The 24176-nt window shown below is 37.6% G+C and overlaps 1 long non-coding RNA gene and 1 pseudogene across 1 annotated transcript; one reads left to right on the forward strand and one right to left on the reverse strand.

Annotated features, from left to right (window-relative positions):
• The window catches only part of LOC118167094, a 51026-nt pseudogene extending 29562 nt beyond the window's left edge, over positions 1–21464 (forward strand).
• LOC118167097 lies at positions 16508–19442 on the reverse strand. Its single transcript, XR_004750937.1, has 2 exons — positions 18538–19442; positions 16508–18129 (listed from the first exon to the last, which is right to left on the reverse strand). It is a non-coding gene; the product is annotated as an uncharacterized LOC118167097 (long non-coding RNA).
• Positions 21465–24176: the final 2712 nt, after the last annotated feature.

Here is a 24176-nt window from a genome sequence, read left to right on the forward strand (position 1 = left end):
ACAGGATTTGCATGGGGCAGTGGTACTAACCTTGGCCAACAATCATCTCCCCCGATCATTAGAAAGTTATATTGTGTAGCCTCTCTTAAAATGCTCATATAAATATTTTAATAATCAGACTTACATGAATGTCAGTGTAAATAATAACTCTAGAAACACTGCCTTTCTGGATTTTGTTGCCCTACACAGCTTGTCTGTGGGATGAATTGTCTGAATTGAGTGACTGGCAGTCATGTCTTTATTTCTGGTAATCGGTTGTGCAAATACAGTGTGTTTAATGTTCATTGTACTGAAGTATAAAATGTTTTATCTGCTAGCATACTGTAGAGTGTAATTTTAAGGAACTATCATAAGTCATCAAGAGATATGTATCTGTGCAGCTTTCCAAACCTGTGAGATAATCTTCCTTTAGAAACAAATAGCCCTCATCTAAACATATCAATTAACTAGTCTCCTGAAATCTCAGATACTAAATATGGTTCTTTCATGGGATGTGCTTTCAAAATCATTTGTACTGAGATAATTTGCAGTTGAACAGGCAATTTGTCATGTATAGTATATGGTGTAACATTGCACAGAGCAGCTCTCTCTTCAAACCAGTAAAGTTCTTCAAAGGTATAGGGAAAAACTGGTGGCAAATTGCTCATCTTGCAGGGAAGAGGAGGAAGGGATTGGGATAGAGATAGTGATGTAATTGAAAATTGCACTCCTGGTACGAGTTCTTGTGTTCCTCTTGGATGTAGCCAGATTTGCAAGTTATGTGGGTCTCATTTCAATAAACGCTCCTGTTATTTAATGCTGGGGTGTTAAATGCATTCAAATGATGATGGAGTCAAACTCTAGGCAAAAATATTGCTCCTAACGCAGGTTCATCAGGTACTAATAGGGTGTATGTTGTGGGGGACTAGGAGTCCACGCTGGCTGTGAGGCAAAGGCATTTTGTATATTGCATGTGGATATTCAACTTGCAGCACAGCTACGAAAGGTTTTCTTGTAGCCCAGTATGTGAATCTGGCAATGAAAACAGATGGTGTATATTTTTCAGTTTGTTGTGTGATAAATAGCTAGTTCTCTTCACCATTTGCATTTGCCTCTTTTTCATTCTCCAGAGACTGTCTTCTGATTTTCTCTTCAGAATGCTTTTCCAGAGATGTGCCATGATGAACTTGAGCTTCATCGCAGTCCTTGTTCCTACGCTTATAATTTCCAGCTGTGGCCCTGATCCTGCAATATGAATACAGTGATACTCTGCAGGCATCACAGGGAACCCTCAGGAGTGGGTCAGGTCTTCGTTTTCATAGCAAGCAATAGTAATTCAGCTCTCTGAGCCTTTAAAGCACAGGTTATAGTCCCTTTGGAAATTTTTATGGATGTATTTCATCTTGGAGCGGTGCCACCAATGCCTATCTATTGCTCTGTGATACAGTTCTGACTCCAGAGAGATGTTCTGGCTGAAATATTCCAAAATAACTCTTGCTATCCCAGCTATTTTTGGACTAATAGTGAGATAAATTATAGTTTATCAGATCAGCTTTCAGGGCTTGCACTGTAGTGGGGCCCTGAGGCCTCAGAGAAGGGAAAGTTTATGCAGGTCTTCCACAGAATTTCCCATCTCTTCTGCCCGATCCCCTTTAACATAAAACCATACTGTTCTGCCTCCCAGTGCAGCTGATTCTTTCTGCCTCTCCAGTCCTTCAGCTTACGTAAAAGGAATCTATTTTACAAGGTCAGATTTATCCTACTGAGTAGTAGTTTTAGTCATTGGTTTTGATAAATATTTATAATTTGATAGTGCTGGAAAGCTGACAATCAATGCCTGCATGTCCAGTTTTGTGAGGACCGTCTCTGTTCTCAGTCAGGTGATCCAGACAGGTAAATTGGGGAAAGGATTTTGAGGAGATAAAGGAGTAGGAGAGGTGCAAGAACAAGAATACAGCAAATGTTCAAATAGTTATGGTCGATACCTAAATTGATTCATTTATTATTTGTAGAAAATTACAGGAGAAGAGAAGGAAAATGCAGTTAGTTTATAGTTGGAGAAGCAAAAGAAAAAGGAATACTGCACTGTTGTTTTTTTTTTAAAAAAAAAAGGAAAGGAAAGGAATCTGGTTTTTTTTATTATTATTATTTTATCTTAATCCCCTCCTTCTGTGAAAGTTTGCCACTGGCTTCCATGGGACCGTAAACAGATCTCTTTATCTTCTGGTGTACAGTGACATCTACAGAGAGTGAAGTACAGGCTGTGGAGCATAGAAAGCAGGGCTTTCCCATTTATCACCATTTCTTTTGGTCTGTGGATGGCAACAGTTTTTGTTTTATGTATTCATTAGTGTAGATTTGTTACTCTTTTTTGCTTTTTAAACAGTTGTACATTATTTATCTTTGTAAATTCCTATAAAATCTAGGTATGAAAAAGAAAAAAGGTTTTTTGACTCCAATGGAAATTGACAGTTGGAAATGTAATAGCAGTTTACACACCCAAACAGAAATGAATTTTTCATAACAACAGTGTTGTGAAAAAGTGGGTTTGGATGATTTCAGTCTCAGTCTTTATTCAGAAATTCTCATATAAAATGCTTTATTATTAGATATGTTCATTAGTGATGTAATGGTTTAAATTATTTTAAGAAAATACTGAAAGGTAAATGAACATTTCACATTAAGAAATCAAAAAACGACTTTTTTTTTCAAGATTTTTCTTTTAGACAAAATCCTTTAGTCTATTGCATCCATTTCTTGGTTAGGCTTAACTTCATTGATTTGAGTGTTGTTTTGTTTTAAAGTTTTTGCAAGTTTATTAGAAACTAAAAATAGCCAGCCTCTGCAGTATGATTTTATTGATATTTTATCTTTTATTTCTCTACATAAGATTGTAATACCATTTTTGTAAAACTTGACAGCGTATTTTAACTTAATGCACGGCCCGTAGTCTCAGTGACTTCAAAAAGACAACTTGATGCAGAATGTTAAACATATGTGCAGATTTTAGTAACCCTTAGGCTACTAGAGCTCTAAAACCACATTAGAAAAAGACTTTGTAATAAGTAAATTTTTTAATGAAGCTAAAGGGAGACGAAAAATAAGTATTTCTACTCCAGAAATGGAAAGACAAGGAAAAAAATAATATTTTTATTTCTGCTGTCATTAAAAGGCAATTTATTAAGTCTGTATAAGAATGTTGATACCTAGGCTCTGAACTTTATGGCATTTATTTTTGTGATTTTTCTTATTCATGCTTTATAGGTAAAGATCTTAATTAAATAAGGTATTTCAAAATATGATCATTTGAGGGTAATTTTTCTTTGTTCTTGAATAACATTAAGAGTATAAGAACAGGGTTTAAAATCACTAAAAAATGTGTATAAATGCATCAGGTGTTGTGTAAGGGTGTCTTTTGTTCCCTACCTGTTCAGATACTGTATTATTAATGGCAAGCCTGATCCAGGCCTCAATTAAATTAATACAGCAGAATGATCAAAAAATTGCCAAGTAATGAACAAAACCCAGAAGTTCTAAAACTTAAGTTATTGTGGCTAGTGAGCAGGTTTTATAGCCAAGGCTCTCGTGTCTGAAAAATGACCCTGATAGTTTGCCAGCTGACATTATGTGTTAATTTGTGTTAAACTCAGTTTTCATGGAAGAAAGAACATGAAGCAATATATTATCTCAGTGAAGCGGGAGGGATCACTTAAAACCCATGTAGTAAAATCTACTCATATGTACAAAGTTCTTGGCAAAAAGCATCAAATCCTTTGGAGAAATAAATAAGTAAAATAATTGTCTCTGTAAAATATAAACAAACAATGAAATACATGTAAGCAATGAATGCTAGAAGGACATGTATGATTCTCTAGGTATTCAAAGACTCTTATGCTCCAATAAAATTTAAAAGTGTATAATAGATTAAATATATCAATTCAATAAGAGACAATAATTTTAAATAAGTGAATGTGCTAGTGGAAAAGTTTTAGCATTCAAGGGTTGTCAGCATTCTTCCTCTTGTAGAGGTCTATCATGGGGCCCAACTCTGGATTTATTTTCTTACTCTTACAGTCAGAGATTTTTAGTTAGGGTTAAAGGGAGTAAGGAAAAAAAAAGAAAAAATAAAAACCACATTTGTTTATGCTCCATAGAATTTCACAAATAATTGAACAAACTTCCATTTGTGCAGTGGTTTCAAGTATGACTTTTCTAACATAAATTACAATTACAGGAATCTTTCAGTTGCTGCACAGTTATTACTGCAAGAGGCATCTGGAAAATGTCTTCCATTAGCTGTGGTTTTTGGCAGAGGCTATAAGCAAGCATGGTCAGTGTAATTAAGCTGACAAGTGTTTGAGATACTGTATTTGTTTACTGTATGTTCTTTCCTTCAGTAAATATTAGTATTTCTTCTAAATCTACTACTCTAGCTGGTGACCCTGGCAGCATTAAACCTTTAGCATGTAACACAGCAGCATTAGGGGGAAGGGCATTTAACTGAAAATATTAGAAGCTTTCTTAGTTACTACCTGTTTGGGATAGCTGCATGCAGACGATGAGTATCAACAAATTTCTTGAGAAAAGCTCATTCTGATAGAGAAGGCGAAATACCTGACCCCAGCAGATTTCTCCCTTGTGAGCTATAAAAATCTTTTGCTGGAGAAAGTCAGCCTAGAGCCCTGAACTCCCGATGCTTTCAAAGTTTTATAGGCTCTTTGTATGGATCCTTTATTTCTTTCTGATAAATACCAAAATAGGGAGCTTGCGAGCTTGAAAATTAAGTTCTTTAGGGGACCTACGAGGTTGAACCAGCTGTACTGAAGAATTTGGATAAATGCTGAACAACAATTTCTTGGTCAGATGAAATCTAACAAGTGTTAAGGCTGAGCAGCAGCTTTCTAGCTCACTTTATTTGGTTTTAGGTTTGCAGTGCTTTTTATAACTTCATGTACCTCTTCATTTAGACACCTCTTTATGTTGTAAACCATGGTGAAACTGGACCAATCTGACGTAACAGGTGCAAAGCTTACACGTGTCCCTTCATGCAGTTTATTGAAGGTGGAAGAAGGTATCAGTGTGGATTTTACAATTGTGTAAACGATGGTAAGTGATATTTCTCTGATCTGTGATTCATACAAATTCCATAAAACTAAAAAGGAACCGTATCCCTGAAATGATTTTCCTGTCTAGCTGACTTGAAAATAATTTAGTGAGATGCAGTAGCAAGGGCTATTTCACAAATTAAAAAAAAATAGAAAACTAAAATAAATAAACACACCTAGTAAAAATACTTAAAACACTTCTTCTTCAGTTCATTTTTTAAAAATAAATATAAGAAAAAATAATGCTAAATCGTTAATTCCAAGTCCAGTCTGTTATGATCAAAAGTTTATTTTAAAATACTGTGTCAGCATAGGATACAAAGCTGCTTGTATTGCTAACCAAAAGCAACTTTTGTGTAGAGAAATTAATTTCTTAAAGAAATTGAAATGTTCAGCAAAGAATTATTTAGAAATATGTTAGACTAGTCCTGGCCACGACTGTGGATACAGTGGTTAAATAGCCTATTAATCTTCCTGTGACATGTGTTGGTTTTCACAGAAGATACCATGCCATATTTGTTCAAGTGTGCTGCATGTGACTCATAACTGTTCTTGTGCTCTTGGCTAAATCCCAGATCTTTGCCAGAAGTAGCCTTTCTAGACATTTGTATCAAGTTGGATTTCCTCAGCTGGATCACAGTGGTATAGTGCTTTCCCTAATACAGTAATCTTTTCAACTCTGAAACGTGAACCTTGACAGGCTCATTCCAACTTCTTTTCTGCCTGAGGCTCAGATGTTTGTCCAAGCATAGCAGATAGCAAATTTCCTAGTTTGTTAGCAATTTAAACTCTCATAAAGAGAAATTTGAATGCGTTATGAACATTTTAAGAAAGACATTTCAGTTGCAGTATCATTTTCAATCATGCTTTGTATTAGTAGTGTCTTTTATCCAAATTGGAGAGTACTTAAAAACATTAATGAGACCTTAAAATGCCCCCAAAACTGGGTAGATACTCTGCATCCCGTGCTTTTAACAGGCAGAAATGTAAAAAATAACATTTAAATGTGGATTAATTGAGAAAAAATAGCTAAAATCCAGAGGGGATTCTTCCCAGTGTGACTAGCCATTAGACTAGCTGCCCATGAATTGGTGGTGGCAAAACAACTTGGTTTCTGAATGCTTTGGAGTTCTACATCCTTATCTGCAGCTACAGAAGGTTCCTGGTGTGATGGACTAAAGGCAACTTGCTGTACAGTAGGCCAGGTTTGTGAATGTTGCAGAGCTGTTTCCAGCAAAGTCGTAACGTTGCATAAAGTAGCACAGGCTTTAGGAAAAGTACTGTTTTTAACTCTGGTGATATGAATTAAGCTTTGAGTAGATGGTATCTTCCTAACAAAATAGCCATCCCTTAGTCTGTAGCCTGAGGATAGCAGACTCCTGCCTGTGGAAATAACCTTGGTCAGTTTTACCTACACAAGTATAACAGGGTAGAGATAGGAGAAAATTGACATTCATGGGGAAATATGCCGTATTCGCCAAATACAAGAGGAGCTGACATTACTAGAATGTTGCGAGGCTTGTTTGTTTTCTTACATCAGTGTGAAGAAAAAAACATTATAACCTGGCTAAGTGTTTACACACCTCCTCGATCAATAACAGAGGAGCCTATGGTACCACGTAGTAACTGTTGAAAGGAGTTTTGGGGTTGTTCCCTTCTACACTGTAAACTTTTTTTTTTCCTGTTCTTTTATTGGTTTTTAGTCCCGCCGTTCTTTCAACATCTGGACCACGTTGGCTGACGGGTAGACCATTATGAAAGACCTGAGCTATCTCTGGGATCATATGAATACGTTGCTACTTTGGATTATTGCCGAGTGAGTACTTCCAATACACAAAATAATTTATGATTTTATGTCAACACAAACAAAATCCTTTAAATACCTATGTTGGAGTGAATGCGCTTATAAGCTGAATATCAGAGTCCAAGAAGATTTTAGAAAATGTACAGATGTAGAGGATTTAAGCTTACAATAATGTTTTGCTCTTTTGTGCTGGAGACTAGCAACTAACAGTAATAAATAGGGTCTCAAAGTCATGGATCACAAGTCTTCAACTGAGGTGCCGGTTTGGTCCTTGGAAACATTTAGAGCATTTTCAGACGTTATAGTTCAAATTCTGTGATGCAGTGTTGCTTTTTAGCTGCATGACTTACTAATTTTGCAGACAGACATGTACCTGAATTGCCTTCTCAGCTTTTCAAACCTTAGCATGGGAATTTGAATCTTTTCTTGGCAGTAGTTTTAGTGTTCTGACCAGTAAGTTTTAATGGAATGGATTCTCCCTCCTAATACCAAATTAGTTGAGAACTTGATCCAAAGTCTGCTCAAGCCACTGGAAGTATATGTAGTTGATTTTATTTGGGAAGTACAAAATACAGCCAAGCACAAATTATTTAAGCTTTTCAAGCTTTTTTAAAAAATTTTTCAATGCATGACCTCACCTACCCACAGCATGGACATATTTTTTGGTCGTTTCTGAAAGTGGGTGGGATTTTCTTTCCATCAGTGGAATGCAGGTATGATAAAATTAGGAAAGGCAGTTCAATCCAACAAAGCCTTGAAGTAGGTACAAGTAACTTCCTCAGACCATCAGATTATTGCTGGTATACAAAGAAATGAACAGGTTATTTAATTCTGGTCTCTTACATGGGTGCTGCTTTAAAGTCCAGACTGCCTTTAGAGATTCCATTGACATCTGCATTAAACCTCAAGATAGGAGAGAACTCAGTGGCTGTAGTGGGGCATTATAGAAATAGCATGGGATCCTCGATGTAGCTTTGCTGCTTTCTGCAACTAAGCTTTTGAAAATGTGTATACGGAATAGGTCCATGCCATTTTCATAGTTCTTTTTCTCTAATGTGTAACCCTGTGTTCATCATCACAGTCTTGCTCTCAGCGCAGTGAATTTGCCATACAGTTTAAATGAGGGAGCTTCTGTGATAAGCCATCCAGCATGGTTTGTCTTCTTGTTGCAAAAACCTGTTCCATAGACTCAGCGGAATGTTACAAAAAATAAATCTCTGATAAAATTAACACTCACACTGGAAACGTTAAGTCATTGAATTTTAGAGAAGTTAACATTATTTTATAATTATTTTCTCATTTTGCTCCAAGTTAGAGAAGTTCAGTTCTTTTATAAATCCATTTAAGACCAGAACTGAAAAGCCATTTCCTTTTGTGCTTATCAAATGACAAGGATGAACAGCTACAAAAAATGTTAACAAATAACAGCTGTTTTGCATTATTGTGCTCCTGCGAAGCGGATGTGGCAAGAGCACAAGTTCTCATTTCTGCCATATATTTGTCAGAAATTATGCAGGAATTCTTTATAAATAGTGATGTGCTACAAGAGTTCAGAAAGTAGTGTTTGATATGTTTTTTGTACCTAGAATATAAATACAGAAAACAGAACAATACTGTCTGGTTTTAGTTGACAAGAGCTAATCTTGATTTACATGATTCAAATAAAGTGAGATCAAGGGTATAATGTTTAATTTTATGTGTTTTGAGGATAGGATTATGGGTAAGTCATAATTCAAGGATTAGATGATTTTTTCTTAGATGGAGTTTTCTGTGGTGTATTTGTAATGAGTAAAATTTGGTAAGTGGTCAGAAGTCTTTATATGAAGGCAGTGAAATAGCATATATAACTATAATGGAAAAGCCGTCCTCAATTTGACACCAGGTAATGACCACTACTCATCTTAATCAGAATTAGAAAAACTGAACGTAGGTGTATGGCTAGGCCCATTATGATTTCTGTTGCTATGTGCACTCTATATCATCTTCCTGGGTACATCTGTAAGCATTACATTGCTTTTTTTTATAAACAAAACTAAAAAATCATCATCTTGTTGGTCACAGAAGCTTGGTCAGTAGTGTATATCACACTACGTATGCTACTTACATGTCTCTTACGCACGACTGTGGCTAAGAAGCTGTGCAGTCAACATTAACATGGCACTGTCTAATTTTCCCTGTTAATATTTTTTCCATAGAATAACAAGCCTCCAAATCCACCAGCTTGTATCTTCATGATTGATGTATGATACAGAAGTACAAACAGTGGCCTAGCTGAACTCATATGTGAGGAGCTGAAGACTCTGCTAGATAAGCTTCCAAGGTAAAGAAACGTAAGTGTGTTTTGCTTAATGTACCATACTACAGTTTTCAAGAAGCTATGCATGTTGAAAGGTAAAACCAAGGAAGTGCAAAAAATGACAAAAAATCCAATACAGGCATTTTTGAGGTAATAGTGACTGAATGGTAATTTTAAAATTGCTGGCAGTTTTTGAAAAACTTAGACTGATATCTGGGTTTAGTATATGAACAGAAGGAATGTGTTGTACTGATTGAACATGTAGCATTCTTTCTTTTCTTTTCCTGTACTGAACTCTAGTGGTGGTAAGAGCTAAGTCCCAGCATGTGGTTTCGACTTTACTTGCTGCAGTTCTGTTTACTGTAGTACTGCTTTTCTCGTTAGATTAAGCAGAGAAATACCACAAACCAGAATCTCAATAAAGTCTCTCTAAAGCGAGTGTTTGTGGATCGTATCTTTAGCTCTTTTTTTTTAATCAGCAAAGCTCTTAGTTTGCTTTGTTGTGAGATTTTTCTGCTCTGGTATGTATCTGAGAGGGGAGCATATCTTGTAGGCAACTGACATTCTGTTAAATATGGCATGTTTGCTATGTCAGCATTAAACGTGTAGTAGTACTATTAATACTGATCTGTATTAATTGTGGTATATTACTTTAGTGTAGTTTTGTGTAGTTTTTAGTATGATGTGTTTAGGGCAGTTTTCATTAACATTTAAATAATGCCAGAAGTTAAATGAAAGCAGTGGAAGTCAGACTGAAAAATTAAGTAGACAGGGTGTTTCTTAGTTGAGGCATACAAAAAGATTGAAGACCATACAGAAAGAAAATGCATTACAAATAACAGTATTTGTAGAGGGAGAAAAGGCTTAAGAAACAGAGGGAGCAAAGTGAGGAAGAGTGGGAGACAAGATCCTTGAGATAATCTGGGATATGTTAAAAATCTTTTTATCCTTATGTGCTTGTTGGATCTCTGTGCGTGAAAGAAATTCCAGTTCAGGGTGGGGAGTTAGTTTGTCAGATGCCCATGTAAGACCATCCCTTGAGCACTTTGTCATTGAAGATTACACTGGAGACACGAGTGTTTGATGTTGTCCTGAACGTCTCAGAGCTTTCTATCAGGATTGGTCATGACTCTGAAGGTAATAAAAAGCCACGAGCATAGTAGCAAAAAACAATTGGCAGTTTAGGAACACATAGTCTTGAATAGAGAAAGTAAAGGAATAATGAAAGCAAGTGTATCTACCTCACAAGAAGTAACGTGCTCTTTTCCTCACAAGCCCTCTGTAGGTATCTACTGCTAAATACCCTGTTTGCAGGTATTTAGACAAAGTTTTCATGTCCACTGAAAAAAGCAAAATAAATAAAGGGTAGGCCCATGAGTTTCTTCACAGTCGTCTGTTGCCTTTAAACAATATTAAATAAAAATAATCAGGCACTCACTCCACCAGCATTTGTGGTGAAACTTTTATTTTGGTGCTAAGACATGAACTTCACAGTGTGTTCATTTTCTGTTGCTGAAGAAAGACACCTGCAAAAATATTCTGCTGTTACCACATGAGGTGAAAACATCATGCTGGGAATTCACCCTGTGCTCAGATTTCCGGGAGCCCAAATTCTTTAGGAGGAAAGATTTCTGGTTAACAGAGTAATGCTTGTAACAAAAAGGCCACTGGTTTAGCGGCTTGTGGCAGATAAGCCTATGAGAATGGCTGAGAAGTGAGAAGTTAAAGCTAGCAAATAATGGATTAAGTTATGTGTCTAGAGACTTCGTGTTAAAAGGGCTTTATGCTTCTGCAGATTTGCAGCAGAGCAGAAAACACGTTATTTGCTTGCTAGAAGTTTTAGGGCAGACACTTTCAAATTTAGTTGTTCTAAACCAGAACACTGATTCTCTGTTTAGAGAAATACAGAGAACTGTGTTTACAGAAATTCTGCTCATGACCTCAGAAAATCAGGGTATTTGTACCAGTATGATTTTTAGACATATAACTTAAAAACATGTGAGTACACTTGATTCAGATATCTCAATGTGAGACATTAAAAAGAAGTGTGTTAGCTGCACAGGCAATCAGCTGCTGTGTTTGACAAGTGATCTTTAAAACACAGAAGAAATCAAATTTTATAAAGTGTGCAGACTGCCACACTGTAAGGAGCAGTGTCTGATGAAATTGTCCCTAATACCTGCTGTGTAAAAAGCGTTGGAACCAGTAGGATGATGCGGCTATTTCTCCTCGAAGTAGGAAAGTGCTATATGTGCCTAAAGTTAGTAATAACTTGTCCTGAATGCTCCCTGTTAATCGCGTTACTTAGAAAACAGTAGTGTCTGATTGCTAGGAGTGGTTAGAGACTTGCATTCAGAAAGGATGTATCTATTTGAGTTAGAGGATCTCAGAGAGATTATTTAAAATGCTTCTTTACGGAATATGTTCATACAGAATATTGGTTTGTTTTAAATCAAAGGTAGCCCCTTTCTCATCCAGCTGTTTCCACCAAACAGGAATGGTGGATTAGCATACTTTATTGATTCGAGTGTTAAAGACCATACACATGAAAATCTTTTTCCCTCCCAAGCTCAAGGTTTTAGATGAAACTTGTAAAACTAAGAGGATGTGCTATTTTAGAAGTAATTAAGACTAATTTTTGGAATATGATTGCCTTTTACTAAATTTAGGGCTGCAAATCTGGTCTCATTAGTCTTATTAATGATGCTGCTAGTAATGACACAGTAATTAGTGCTTAGGGGAGTTATCTCCTGAAAAACAGCTTCTGAGCTCACTGTTTCCAGTGTTCTTGCAGGTGTAGCTCGTAGCAGCCGTTTGTGAGCTTTAGTTGGCCTGGGAACACACTAGGAATGACGAGGAATTTCTACAGTACATTTTCTGCATGATGCACAGCTGTGATGCACCTTTTGCTGCTTAAAAGCAGTCCTGCCAAAGCAGAAGATCGAGCCACCTAAATCTGAAAGTCACCAGACATTATTAAGCCCTAATAACTGTTCTCTCCAGGCATTGATCATTAGTGTCACTGAATTACAATGTATTCTAAATACAGCTGATTTTCTGATTGTGTCTTGTAAAGGATTGTCCTGTTATCTCTTTTCCATGTTTTGAAGATATGGTCTATTCTTTATATTAGATACTCCTGCCTGCTTGAATGGGATGCACAGTTGATTGGGTTGACTTTTAATATACATTAAAAAATAAAATTACAACAGTTGATTTAATCAGATTGTTTTAATTTGGACAGGGGCAATTACATCTGGTTGGTTGTTTGCTTTGTTGCTCCCAGTACAAATAATGATCTGAAAGCAGCCCTGCATTTCAAAGGAACACTTTTATTGCAAGACCAGAGTTTCAAAATTATAACCACTTGTTTTTTGTTTTTCTCACAGAGAAGAGCAAGAAGAATCCTCAGAAATTCGAGTTGGCTTTGTCACTTATTACAAGGTCTTCCACTTCTTTAATGTAAAAATCAACTTATCTCAGCCTCAGAGGATGGTGGTCTCGGACGTTGGAGAAGTTTTTGTTCCTTTGCTGGATGGTTTCCTTGTTAACTTTCAGAAATCATGATCTGTTGTTAACAAGTAAAGAACAATAATTCCATATCTGAATAACAGCTGAATGCTTACAATAGACATTTTCCCTTTTAGTCAATTGTGTTACAGGGTTTTGGAGGATGTATGAATTTGTTGAAATGCTTTACAAGTCAGCAGATGCATCAAGTCCTGTATTTCCACCTCTGAGGGGAAGCAAAAATGGTAGCAGCAACTCGCATTGTTGAATTTGAAAGCCTGTTTAGACCAGCTGTGAGCCAGGCATCTTCAGCTCTGCTTTGTCAGAAGTGGGAGGGCAGGTTGCAGCTTTGTGCAATGTTGCATGTTTTTCCTGGTTTTCCTCCTATATATGTGATGCACACCTAAATGTGACCTAAAGACTCTTTAAGTCTTTATCCATACCAGAAGTCCTTTATTTTTAGCTATTTTTGATTTAATGCATGTTCCTTTACGTTATCAGCTTTGAAATAATGCATTTCAATAGAATTTTAAAATTCATGTTTCATTTTATTCTGGCTGGAGCCCTAAGACATCAAAATTTTTAAGTATAAACTTCCATGGTAAAGAACTTCCTGTATGAAGACTTGGTATGTCATATTTTTGGGGATTATCCCAAATATGCTAACCAGTTGAGACACTGAACCTTTCTTCTTTCATAGCTTGTTGGACCAGATTCCAGAGATGTTTGCAGACACTAATGAGAGTGAGACCGTCTTTGCTCCTGTTATCCAGGCTGGCATGGAGACACTAAAGGTTAGAACATTCCTCTCCGTAAAAGTAGTCCTTTAATTAGGACAAGACTTGATAACCTACAGGTTGCTAAAAACCTGTGCCAAATCCTTCTACAAATCATAATGGGAAATTAGAAAAAAAATATCACTGTTTCCAGCACTGATGTCCCATTATTGTAACAGCACGTTTGAATTCTTTTGTTTAGAAACAACTGACAAGTGTAACATCTGCTTCCAGATTCTCCTCAGTGAGGGAAACCAGTCATAGAATCATTTAGGTTGGAAAAGACCAGTCCCTGGGGACGTTTTCTTATTCAGCATTTAAGAGATAATAAGGTGTTTAGTCACTACAGAATATTTAATATAAGTAATAGATAATTCAGGATGTTTGTACAGACTTCTAGATGCAACCAAGTAACTTTCTGTATGTCAGGGATATCCCTTGAAATGCTGGTATTTCTGTGGAGAGCTGCCAATTAAAAGAATTACACCATGATCCACCACAAGATTTGCAGGGGCAGAAAACAGCCAGTGGTGCTTTAAAATAGTTGATTTATCTGTGAGCTGTGTACAAGTAGATCTCAAACTTTGAGTAGATAAATTGAGCCAAAATTACACAGCATCTCTCAAGTCCGTTTCTTAAATATTTAACTAATAGTTGTTTTCTTCTTAGGCATAGTAGTAAAAGGTATGTGTGCAAAATATATATACATTTGGTTACCACTTCTATCAAAATGTTCTTTCCCAGTATTTGACTTTTACAAAACAAACTTAACACACATAAATGTAAATTTCCTTTTGATGTTGTTCCTATAAAAAAGCACTTCTCAAATAAACGTTTTATTTAATTTGTATTTTAAAGTTCTAAGTTGCAAGGATGTTCCCTGTGAATTATTAATGTGCATATACACGTGTTCAAGGAAATAGCTCATCTGAAAAGAGTAAAACGTATTCCTCTGAGATTAATATTTTTTAAAAATCATATATGCATTTTAGACATTGTCAAAAGCAGTGTCAGTAATTCTTGATGTGTATTATGACTGGTGGTAGGTCATCTTGCATTCTTTACAGACTACTTTTTAAGAATAATTGAAGAAACTGGCATTCATGATTAACGATAACTGTGCTGTTAGGGGTGAGATTCAGTTCTGTTAAAAGTAAGATACTGTATTTGATTGCATTTCTGCCATAGCAAGCAAATCTCTAGTTTTCCCAGAATGCCGTGGCTTATTTTGAAATGTGGAGTATCTGGTGGGCATGTTAAGATCTGGAGGGGAAGGAAGACCAAAGCTTGTGTCGGTAGTCTTGGGTATTGCATTTCTAAACTAGATGTGTGGTTAAGCCTGGAGCAGGAAAAGGGCAAATGCCTCCTTCCTTCCTTTCACCTTCCCCCAACTTCTTCAGTGCTTAAGGACTTCAGAATTCTGAAGACTAATCAATTTTCATTCCTATTAGCTGTCTCAATATCAAGTGAAAAACTGGATTTTGTAACTTTTGGTGGAAGAGTTTGTTAGCAATACAAAGATGCCTGTGGTACTGCTACTGTTGCTGGTCTCTTCTTTGGAATTGAAGGGTTTTTATCAGCAGTTTGCCATCCCAGTTTGCAAATCCTATGGCCTCATTAGAGTTCTAGATAAAAATTGAAAACTTGAGTAAAGCCAGCATTTACTTTATTTCTTAGTGACAGGAGTTAATGTTAATCACAAGTTTTGCCGCTCTGCATTTTAGTGTAGTTTGAATGTGGAATGTAGTCCAGGAATGTAATTGTCACTCTCTAAAAACACAGTGGATAACAGTGCACCCAAACTGAAAGAGCTGTATTTTCTGTTAAATTACTTTTCCTTTTAATTTTATCCAGTTTAGTGTTTTTACCTTTTATCCTTGTTGCTTGTTGCATGATGCTTGTATCTAACTGAAGTGTCTCCAGGAGAGGTACTTCTAGTTTTTCCCACCAAGATTTTAGCATCCCATGTAGGAATTAGTGTACCGGTGCATCATCCAAAGGGTCTATGCTAGACTAAGTTATTTACTGACATAAAAGTCCCAGTTTGTTTTGGGACTTCACCTCCATCAAGTGTAAAGACTAAATGAATGATTTGGCTCCTAAGAACTTTTGCAGAAAGTTTGCACTGTTCTTAGAGACACCACAGCAAATGAAAATTAGGCTTGTTTATCTGAGAAGTAGAATAAATGTCAATATGGTGTCTTTGCAACAGGCTGCAGAATGTGCTGGAAAATTGTTTATCTTCCATTCTTCATTGCCAACTGCAGAAGCACCAGGGAAGCTGGGAAACAGAGATGACAAAAAACTACTCAATACAGATACAGAAAAGGTATTTTCTACTTGGAGTTCACAAGGGACTGCTGTTACACTGAATTCCTCTAGTATATAGCCTTGGTCTTTTTCACTTCTTTTCTTTTACAAAGAATTGTTGATTAAATGTATAACATTCCCATACTATACTGTGCCCTGATGATTTAGATACAGAGAATAAACATATAGGTATTGGCCCTACAAGAACTCCGAGGCTGAAGTATGGTTGAGCAGCAACACCCATCAGTAAAGGAAATCGACCAGCTGCAAATAATTCCACCCACCAAGAGCCTTTGCTACCTGCAAGGTGTGTTTTAGTTCTACAAGAACAGACTGAGTGTTCAATGTATTTAAGTGGTGATGGAATGTATGAGCAGGGGCAACACGATTACAATCAAATCGATGTCTCATTTTTATGTTTCATTTGGATATTTGGATTGTGATTGGCTACCGACAGTATCTAATGTTATCACATTTGTATTTTTTTAATTCTGTGCAGACACTTTTCCAGCCTCAAGTAAATTATTACGAGACTTCACCAGGGAGTGCGTGGCTAACGGCTGCTGCATGAATTTGTTCCTCTTCCCAAATCAGTTACGTGGACATAGCCTCCCTGGATCTTGTCACAATGTACACTGGAGGAACATTGTACAAGTACAACAATTTCCAGGTAAGCGGTGCAAGTTTCCTACCTGTCAGATAAAAACAACCGATCCCCAGGTGTTACTATTTCAAAGCATGCTTTGACAGCGTAAAAGTAGAGCGAATCTAGAAAAAATATTTATAAACCCCAGGGGGTAAAATTCAAATGTATAAACAGCAGATCAGGCTCAAATAGGTATCTTGAGACTGTAATTTTATTTCTACATAAGCTGGTTGGTATCTTAAAATTAAACCCACTTACCTACATATGCAGGGTAGTCAATTACTCCTGCATTTACAGTTAAAAATGCTTATGATAAAGACACTCCTCCCCAAAACAAAAGCCATAACAACACTCATTTGTGTAAAATTTCATGGGAATCTTTATGGGGAATAGGGGACTTTCTTCATGTCATCAGCTGATCTGCAAAACCATTTTTTGCTAAGTGAACAAGGCTACTCTAATTTTTAAGGCTTTTTTTAAAGGGAGGGCAGGGGCAGAGTTCACAGCGGGCTGGGGGACTGTTCGATTTCTGCTGGTTTGCTGCCACCCCGTGGTGAACTGCACCTTGTGCTTTCAGCTCAATTCTGATAGCCCCCAGTTCCTCACCGACTTCAGAAGAACATAGAAAAAAAGACCGGCTTCGATGCAATAATAAGGGATCGGCCAAGTACAGGTAACGGTACCCGTTGGGAATGAAAATAAATATGAATGCACATGAGAATACATAACTATAAGTAATACAGTGCTAGAAGTGCTCTACAGATCACTTGTAACATGAGGCTTCCTGTTTTAACTTCATTATGTACCTTTTGAACAGTATAGACTGGTAAAATGAGTGTGCCCTTACTGTATATACCTACTTAAATCTGCAAATACAATTAAGGTTTCTGATCACTATGCATGCATCCTGAAATGCAAATAAGTTGTACAAAAGAGGGAGTTGTTGCTGGACACTTAATGTTCTTTCATTACTTCAAATTAAATTAATGTTCCTACTTTTCAACCAATCATTCTTGCCTCAAATGCAAGTATTTGAGAAATACAAACACACAAAACGGGCACATGAACAGTGGAAAAGGTTCTGGGGTGTCTCTGAGCTGCAGCACCCCTTCATGGCCCATCAGAACAGCTTCACTTTGTCCTCCCAGAGGCTGTTGACTGAGGCTGCACACCCCTGAGGGGAAATGGTTCCCATTTTAGTAAGCACAACGGAATGACCAAAAAAGAAGTCACAAAATAATGTCACTTGTACTTGTTATTTTTAAATATAATAATACGATTTGTTTGTTTGTTCTAATCTGGCTATAGGCTTCAGGGCTACTGACTTCTTTGGTGCCATTTACATGACCAACACCACAGATGTAGAAATGGCAGAAGTTGACTGTGACAAAGCAGTGATGGTAGAGTTCAAACATGATGACAAACTGAATGAAGACAGTGGCGCCTTAATTCAGGTAAAAAGACTTAATGACATGCCATGTCCTGAAATTGTGAGTAAGAACTTTTACAGCCATAATAATAATTAAAAAAGTTATGCCATAGCACTGCGGCGAGGAAGGTACAGCTTGCACAGACTGGTGTCATAGTACTACTAATAAAGTAAATTTTTAATTAACTAGCCAAAGATTGCTACCTTGCAATGCCAGGCTGTTCCAAAACTAAAGAAATCTGTGCTTCCCTTCTTATTCCCTCAGTAATAGTTCCTGGAAATGCAGATTAGGCAATAATTAAAACTGGCATTTCTCTGCCTAATTGCCAACACATGTGATACGCCTGTGCCTAACAAAAGATGTGCTCCAACCAACAGCAGATAATGCGAGGTTGCCATTTACTGTTCTAGATACTTTGTCGTGACATTTTTCTTTTATTAACAGCAGAAAATGTTACAGCTTGCAAGGTTTTGAACTTAAGCCATGGAATTATCTGAACTTTCATTTCTGCTCTGCTTAGCTTTTATCTTTCCTCTATAAATACACTTTATAGGCTAGCAGTTAATCCTTGTACAAATACAGTACTGTGGAACATCCAGTTTGGTATGTCTGCCGTCACTTCCTGGAGCAGTGCTGCAGCAGTGACAGGAAAAGTGTGTGCCATGTAGATGTTGTGTTTACCTGGCTTCCCTGTGACAGAGACATGCGGCAGATCCAGTGCATGGCTGACTGCAGTCACCTGCAGTTAGTGTTTGCCCTGCAGGCTTGGGTTTGTAGCTGTAGACAAGATGATGAGATTCTTTTTTGATTGTGGTGGTAGGAAATGAGCACATGCCAGCAGTCAGGAAAGCTTGAGCTCAGTTCCTTTACTTTCTATACTTGGAAAAGGGTTTTCCCAAATGCTAACATTATATTGAAGCAGAATTGGAGTCATAAGCAAATTCTTAAATTATCCCTCCAATTTTAATATCTAAGTCAATGGAAGGGACAAGATACAGGGGTGGGGTTAGAAGGACTTCATGTCACTTTGTAATCAATGTATCCATGTAAGAAGACCCACTTCATTTTTCAAGATTACTAAGTTTTTGTGTTGCTTTTGCTGACAAGATGAGTTGATACTTCTCAGCAAGCTTCTGATGTCTAGTATGGTGTCTTTTCAGTTACGTTCCTTTGGGGCACTCTTCTTAATAGCACATTCAAATATTACACAATTACAAGGGATGCTTTACAGATTTCCAGTCAGTGGTCTCTTGTTTTCAGATGATACCATCAGTATGTAGCAAATGAGAGAGTAATAAGCCTTTCAATCAGTCATATATTTATATACTTACATACTTCTATGACATTTATATACTTTTAAGGTTAATAATTTTTATAATGCATTAAAATACTTCCACAAAATGTACACATATGGTGTTCCTCTATTTCATTAATGCTGAAGCAGCACTCGTAGGCTGGGCTGTCCTTGGGTGTAATTACATGCCTTTTATGCGCTAAGTGATGGCTCTTAACAATGGAAGCTTTGAGGATCGACTTTGTTTTAAACTCAAATTGAATGGTAATTGGCTCATCTGTGTTGCAGTGTGCTGTCCTTTACACATCAATAAGTGGACAAAGAAGACAGCGCATACACATTATTGGTTTAAACTGTAGATCCCAGTTAGCTGAAGTCTACAAGACTTGTGAGACTGACGCCCTTATCAACTTCTTTGCTAAGTCAGGTAAAATTACAACAGATTGGTTTTGTTTCCTTTTTGCTTTCTCTATGAGTGGAGGAAGAGGAAGGAAGGAGAGATGAAGTGATTGCCTAGTGGGAAATCATGTTTTGTAACTTGCTATTCCAAGCCCGAGCAATTTGCAACTCTATTACAAAATAGGAAAGAGAACTACATTATGTATGTAGATGCACATGCCATAAAAATAATGCCAGGGAAGGTAGCTAGAAAGAGGTAATGCACAAAAGCGTATAGGCATTTTTTGGTGAAGATTAATAAGCATTCTCTAAAATGATACAGGAAAGACTGAAAAAGCACCCATACAGGTGTGTTTTACTACATTAATAACTAATTAAAAACTAGCAAAATGTAGATACTTTACGTGTGTCTGTTATTAACGTACTCTTTTGTTCTTCACTATTTGTAGCTTTTAAAGCGATTCTAAGCCAACCCCTGAAGATGGTCAAAGAGATCCTGGTCAATCAGACGGCTCACATGCTGGCATGTTACCCCAAGAACTGTGCCAGCCTGTCGGCAGTAAGCCAGGTAAGGACCTCCCTGCGTAAGTCAGGCTATTGCAGCAGAGGAACAACCAGCCCTGTAATGTCAGCAGTGCCAGAAAGGGAAATTTCAGGACATACTTCTCATTTTTTCATCTTCTTTCAAGTCTAGTTAATGGCAGGTTTGATTCAATGATAGCAATTGCAGCATGTGGAGGCTGTTGTTCTGGGACAAATAGCAGTGCCATTGAGGAAGCTGATTATCATGCTCATACCAGATGGATAAGACAGCTGGTTTTCATCCTGCTGAAATTATGTACTAATTCACAAAAGTTGTCATCTTTTTTCTTCTTACACCATTCAAAAAGTTAGTATTTTGAGTCTTGACAATAACAGTATTAATTGTCAAAGTTGAAAATGTGAGAAACACTCTAGCCAATAACATAGGCTTAGGTGAGGATCTTGGTTGAGAGGAGGCTGAAAGAATTTTAGTAGATAAGACAGGCTAATGAGCATGTGAAAGGAAGCCAAAAGAATTTTAGTAAATAGGCAAGCAACGGGTACTATATCTTCCGCTACCTACTGTACAAAGAAACTGAGGCAGGAAATTCTGGGATTCCTCACAAAAATCAGTTCCTGATAGAAACCAGGAAACATTTCAAGAACCAACTGAAACCGAATCTGCAGTTCAAGCAGAAGCTGAGAAGCTTATGAGTCTGTGCTGAGATGAGAGGTCAACCAACAGTGACGAGGTAGACTCACTAATCTTCATCCCCACGACCCCCGGCGACCACTACCAGAAAACACTGCGCAAGCATGGATAGGAGGACTCTACTAAAATGACTCCCTAGAACTAATTTTAATAAAAAGCGGGGATAGGTAATGCACATGTATAGGCGTATCGAGAAACTTCATGCATATGTAACTGTACACCACGTATAACCAAGGCAAGTGCAGCGTTGGGGCGCGCACAACTTTGGTGGAACTACCCCCAGTGCTGCCCAGCGCTGAATAAACATACCTACTTTACAATCTTACTGATTGTGGAGTTTGCTTTCCACATGTCACAGACACTTTTTAGTTTTTCCCCTAAGCAAAATCTTGCTTTAGACAAAATTGTCTCCTTTTGCTTACTAATGAAAATTCTTGTAGATAATTTTGTGACCGTAAAATTCTTAAGCATGTAGCTGCAAAAAAATGCTTTACAGCACTCTGGTAAATACAAAAATACTCTTGTTTTGTTTTTTACAGAAAATGAACCTTATAATGCATCAACCCTTCAAATGTTATAAATTTCTGGGCAAATTTATGTTTTTAATTACTACTAGGATGCTTTTGTATTTAGTTTGTGTTAGGCTCTTTTTTATCTTTTTGGTAAAAAAAAAAAAAAAAAGATAATCAAATCTGATCCCTGTTTACAAACACCTCCAAATATTTGCAGAAAAAGCTTCCCAAAGAAGAAGCTACCCAAAGCTTCCTGTGTCCTAATTTCTAACAAATAATGCTCTGTAGGCATTAACAACTCCCATTTGCCAGATACGACTTTCTTAAATGCTTATGCCTCAGCATATCTTGCTTTTTAATAGCAGTCTTATCTTCTTGTACATTCTCTGCATCCTTTGGGATTTCTAAATGCTGGTCAGAAATTGGACACATCATCATTAAAATTGGAGTCATTCACGGGGTTTATGACATTTGGGTTTCTATTTGGTCTCTATAGCACAGATAAATAGCATCAATTCAGAGATTTGAAGACCACTGAAAAATTTAAAGTTAACAGCAAACACTGCTGCCCACTCACAGCTCTCGATCCCTGAGGTCATTCTACTTAGTCGTTATTAGGCAATGTTTTGTGATCATCTGAGGAAACTGGAGCCATGATCCATTTATTTTTCCAGTGCATAGAGTAGCAAACACAGCGCTGACTTCTGCCTGTTCATTGCACCTTACATGGAAGGGTGAAATCAGGTCTGAGCAGCCTTTTCCTGCACAGGAGCAGCCATACAGTGTCAGTTTTCAAGCAGGTATACATACACCGTGAACAGATAAAACTGCAGTAAAACTCCAAGAGCACCACTGGGGTTTTGCCTTCCCTCTGATACATTACCTAACAAGGACAGAGAACAATCCGTGCGCCCTCCAAGGAGGAGTCACACTGTCACAGGAGTTCTGGGAGCCACACTTTTCCAGATGTGACTCCTTCCTGTCCCGTTATTCACTATTCTAGTGACTCCAAAAGGTGCCCATAGACACATATCAGAGGAGAGTCTGCAGGCAACGCCCTGTTACCAGACTACAAAAACAGCATGTCCCTGGCAGATACTGTTTCAAAATAGCACAGACACTTGAACGTTAGTCAGGCGGTACATCAGCTGATGAAGTAATACATTCCTGTAGGTTAACAAAAAGATGTTTCTACCTGAAGCAAATAGCAATAGACTCCAAGACAATCAAACACGGTCAGTCTGACGCTCAATCTTCCTTTTCACAGTAAGATGTATAGGGTACATTGTTTGCCTATTCTGAGTTGCAACATGATCAAAAGCTGCTCATGAAAGGGCATCCTGGTATTGTGATTAGGCATACAAAGTCATTACTCTTGCTAAATGTGTTCCTCTGACTTCAGTTGTATGGGACCCTGGTATTTCCATGCAAGTTTTGCCATGCCACAAAGACAGCAATGCTGACTGCTCTACTTCAAAAAGGCCCTTAAGGCAACAACACAACATCAAAAGAGCAAATATAGGATGATTTTCAAGCATCTCTTAACACCTGGCAGTACCAGGATTCTGTTTAGCAGGCAGAAAGGTTTGCAAATGGCACTGACCAGAGCATTCTGCACTCTAATAGCTGTGACATGTGTGTTCATGCATGAAAGCTGCTAAGACCACCTCTTCTTCTATTAAAATGCTACCAGTTCTAACAACAAAAAAAATGGCCCTTTTTTTTTTTTTTTGGCTTTTTTGTTTGTTTGTTTCAACCTCACGTTTAACAAACTCTTCACCTGATCGCTGCTCAAGACTGAAATCATCTCTGGTAGTTTTAGTTTCCTTTTAATGAAGAGCAAAGTGCATGCTTCGCTTGTGAAAACTGCCCCAACTGCCAGCACAACCTTAAAGATCACTTGTTGTAAGGTAAGCAATTTCATTCTGAATATTCACTCATGGAAATCACACTGCCTTCATGTATTCAAGTGCAAATATCCATTGCTCCAGGTCCATACTCTAACCGGTCTATGTCTGCTGTTCTTTAGATCAGCACCGATCCCATCTATGACACAAACCACATGTATTTACATCTGACCACCGCACAATTGTGCTATTTATGGTTTATCTCTGCCTATCAACAGAACAATTATGACAACAGTAAAGAAATATGTTTAAGCACTGTATCAGTCATTAGGATGATTGTAACACATTTAGGTCTGACCACACAAGCATAATTGTTTCCACCAAAGGCAAATTCAGCTATTAGAGAACCTTATTCATCCTATCCTGCAGCTTAGGTAGGACTGCATCCTTGTATCACTGGAGCAAGGAGCCCTCCACATGTTCTGACTACATTTGTTTGCCTTGCGGTGTACAGATACCTGTCAGATAGGCATTGCGTGACTCTCAACATGCCTCTCACATGCCGTCAGTACAGATCTTGCCACACCACCAGTGCTGATAACAGCAGAATAACGTGTCAGTACCCCACATTCATCACACAGATTAAATGCATTGAGTAGAATGTCCTTGAGTAGAATGAACTGTAAGTCACAGTGCAGTGAAAGGAACTGCTGCACAGTTCCTGAAAGATGCCAGCATTCATGTCTGTTTTCACCCTTTTCTCCACAAACAGCCGTGTAACTGGTCACATCCATCCATTCTTGTTGCTACCACCATGGCAACATGATCCATCATAGAGTTGTTTGTTCCAATACATCACTTCAGTTGTATTGTATTTATTACCCACTCATCAAATGCCCTGCAGCCTGTGTTGCAAGAAATGCCTGATGGTTGTTTCCTGTTCATCTCAGTCGTTCTGCATCACCTGGACACTTTGTCATCCCTCTGCTCATTTACGTAGGTGTTGAGGGGGGAAAAAAGAGTCTTAGCCTGTC

Source organism: Oxyura jamaicensis, chromosome 4 (genome assembly GCF_011077185.1).
Source record: "Oxyura jamaicensis isolate SHBP4307 breed ruddy duck chromosome 4, BPBGC_Ojam_1.0, whole genome shotgun sequence".
NCBI classification, from domain to species: domain Eukaryota; kingdom Metazoa; phylum Chordata; class Aves; order Anseriformes; family Anatidae; genus Oxyura; species Oxyura jamaicensis.